General features: G+C 43.8%; 1 pseudogene; it reads left to right on the plus strand.

Moving 5' to 3' along the window:
- Positions 1-657: 657 nt before the first annotated feature.
- LOC111738066 lies at positions 658-775 on the plus strand (annotated as a pseudogene).
- The last annotated feature ends 2694 nt before the right edge of the window (positions 776-3469 follow it).

The raw sequence follows: 3469 nt of genomic DNA on the forward strand, positions 1-3469 counted from the left end.
AGCTTCTCCTGGGAGCGGATTACAACTACAGAATCACAGAATTTGCAGCGCCTCTGGGCCAGAAGCAGCATTTTCACAAGATGCACTGGAAAGGGCATGTGTATTAGAATCAGAGAAGTCTGCTCTGAGTCAGTGGTTCTCCCCTTGGCTGCGGGTCAGCATCATCTGGAAAACTTTCAGAGGGACTCGGGTGGGTTAAGAACCGCTGATCTAGATAAGCAATAGCTCTGAGTTCTAGCTCCCTGAGCCACTTAGTAGGTGCGTGAACTCAGGACACCTCTGTGCTAGTTTCTCAGTCTGTGACATTGGGAAAACAATTAAAACTATCTCATAAGATTGCTGTGAGGATTAGAAGAGGTGGTGTTCATACTCTATGAGCACAGACAGTCCTCAATAAACAATACCTGTTGGTACCTGAGCAGGATTTAAGACGAGGAGGACGGAGCCCTCTTCCCACCAGAGATAGTACTGGCCTAAACCTCCTCCATGTTGATGCCATAGAGGAAGTTTCAAATGACACCGTCATGCTTGGAGATTTCTCTGAGTTATCAGCCACTAAGTGGGCACATTCTGTTGGTCTTCTGTAGTAAGTTTAGTAGAGTCTCATCAGCTGATAATTGACACTGGGGAAACACTTCTTAAAATTTATCCACTTATGTCTACAGCCATGCCACCCTGAACAAGCCGGATCCCATCGGATCTGGGAAGCTAAGCAGGGTTGGGCCTGGTTAGTACTTGGATGGGAGACCACCTAGAAGACCAGGTGCTGTAGGCGTAAAACATAAAAAAATAAAAAAATGAGGGATTGTAAACTGACAAGTTCCTTGCAACCTGTAAGGTCAACCAGGGGTTGTCTCACCTAAAAAAAAAAAAAAAAAAAAATCCATCCACTTATAACAGAAACCAAGTTTTACAGCAAATCATGGGAGAAACAAATTTAATTGAAACTTAATGCCAAAGATATAGAGTAAAATTAAACCAACATTAATTATCCAGGTAATAATGACAGCCACAGGCAGGTTTTCAGAAGAAAGCATGACTCAGCTGGCATTTTGGGTGTAAGGGTTTGTCCAAACTGTCCCAAAATGATAGAATTGTGTGATTTTTTTTTCAATCGGGGATGATCTTTGTAATTTTTTTTTTTTTTTTTTTTTTTTTTTTACAATTCCTACTTTACTTTGTGGCTGATTTATTTTCATCTGCCTTGTATTGTTAGATATTTGCAGCATTTTCACCCTGACAGAGAGGCTGACCCAAAACAACATCCATGTGATCAAAGGCATGAGTAGGTGCTACTGTTATAAATGGAAGAATGTTCAATTGGGAATAAATATTCTCAGTGATCCATTCATTACTCAATCTTCATGTTGTGATGATTTTTACTTCTCTTATAACTGTTAGCCACTGGATCTAAATATTCACATGGGAGGACCCCTGGTATCTAAATCTGAGGGGTTTTTTTATATACAAATTTGCCAATTCATTTTGAATGGTGTCACGTTTCTCGAGAAGTTCATCTTAACCTCCTTCAAAACAATCCATTTAAATTTTGTCGGAATGTTAGCTCTGAAAGTAATCTTGGAAATTGTGTGTTTCGACTGGCTTATTTTCCAAAAGGAGAAACTGAGACCTAGAAAAAAAGAGTGACTTTCCAGAGGCCACCAAGCTGACGTGACCAGAAGCCAATATTTTGTTCCACACGGACTGACCGTTTCAATTAGGTCCCTGAAGCCTCAGATGACTAACGTTTGTGATTCGCATGTCACCAAAATCCCTAGCCCTCAAATGCACAAAATCTTAGAATTAACTTCCCTTTTGGGGGGTTTCCTTTTCTTATACAATTTTGTGAAGACGAAGAGTCGAAAACAGAGCTGGGGAAAGAAAATAGAACTTTCTATCGACCAGCCTCTTTCTCACGATGCTCCAGAGGGCTGGCAGGGAGAATGAGCTGGGGAAAGCATGGGGAAAACCAAGTCAGAATGACTTTAAAGAGAAGCTGACGATCGGAAGGGCCAGACCGAACCCACGGCTGGACCAGACAGAGCTGGCTGGGAGTCTAGCAGTGGGTGGGGACTGGCCTCCCAGGCTGAAGTCAGTGCTGGGTTGGAACGCTGGATCCAGCCAGCTTCCACGGCAAGCCACACTGCCACCTACTTCATCTAACCTGGGTGTCCCCACATCTGCCATCCCTCTCTGGGGGTGGAGAAGCAAGAAAGAGAGAGAAGAGAGCTTTTTTAACCAAATGGGAAAAAGAGTGTCTGACCCATCCCCCAGCTGGCCGTATCTATAACTGGCTGGATGGCCCACACCGACCATCCAATTTCTGATGGACCCTCAAATATGCAGGACAGTGACAGAGCCTGGAAAGCAGTGAACATCCTCGAACTTCACCTCCAGGCAGGGCTGAGTCTCAATCACCAACAGAATGGAGCACGAACCAAGCCCACCTCCTTTTAAATGTCATCATGAAAGATTTCTGTTTTTTTTTTTATAGTTGTCTTTTTTTTTTTTTCCTAAGGAGTATATGGCGCCTTCTCTAAACAGACAGGAGTGCTAACGTTTCTTGCATCGACTTGTCCGCAGGAGTTTGGCAACGCTGTCTTTCGACAGCTCACAACAACAACCACAACACAAGGCAGCCATGTTTCCGAGGCTTCACCTATGACAAGGTAGAGGAGGTGCCATTTTCCTGGAGAGACTTATTGAATTAGTGGCTATGGAGACGCGTGGGCTAAACAGACTCAAAAGGGGGAAAGATACAGGGAATGGGCCCTGCCTTCTGTGAGCTCAAAGCAGGAGCAAGTAGGAAAGAACATGAGTAACTGAAAAGGTAAACCAATCCTGAGCCAAGAGTTAGACAGCTTCTGGCATAGAAAGCGATGAATTAGGAGAACGAGTCAGTGTGTTAATGGCCAAAATATCTGATTGGAGAAACAGCGACAGAGATTTGTTTCTCGAGCAGTTGTTCACAGCTTCCCCTGTGAGACCAGCAGGTTTGGAGAATCCCAACATGGTTGTAAAGCATGACAAAGAGGGAAAATACTCCACAACTAAGGGAGCTCAGGGCTCTTCCCAACAATCGTTTTCTTGGATTTTGTCCACAGCTTGAGACCAAAAAAAAGCAAGAAGCAAGAGCAACTTAAGGCAGGTACGGAGGTACACAGCCATTTGTGGACCATAAGGGATAAGGACATAACGCGGGAACACAACCTTCCTGCATCCACGACACCTCAAGAACGGGGAAAACATGCTGTGTGAGGGGGAACTTTTCTTCTGGTCCCATCTAAACCCAAACACGCCTCCTGTAGAAACAGCAAAGTCCACAGAGGGAGAAAAATTTTTAGCTAATGTGTGCTTTTTATTTTTTATTTTTAGGCGAGGCAACACAGATTGCCTCGCCTAATTCAATCTGTGACCTCACAGATTGCAAGGACCTTGTCAGCTTACAATCCCTTATTTTGTATGTTTA

This window comes from Pteropus vampyrus, unplaced genomic scaffold (assembly GCF_000151845.1).
Source record: "Pteropus vampyrus isolate Shadow unplaced genomic scaffold, Pvam_2.0 Scaffold34, whole genome shotgun sequence".
Taxonomy (NCBI): Eukaryota; Metazoa; Chordata; class Mammalia; order Chiroptera; family Pteropodidae; genus Pteropus; species Pteropus vampyrus.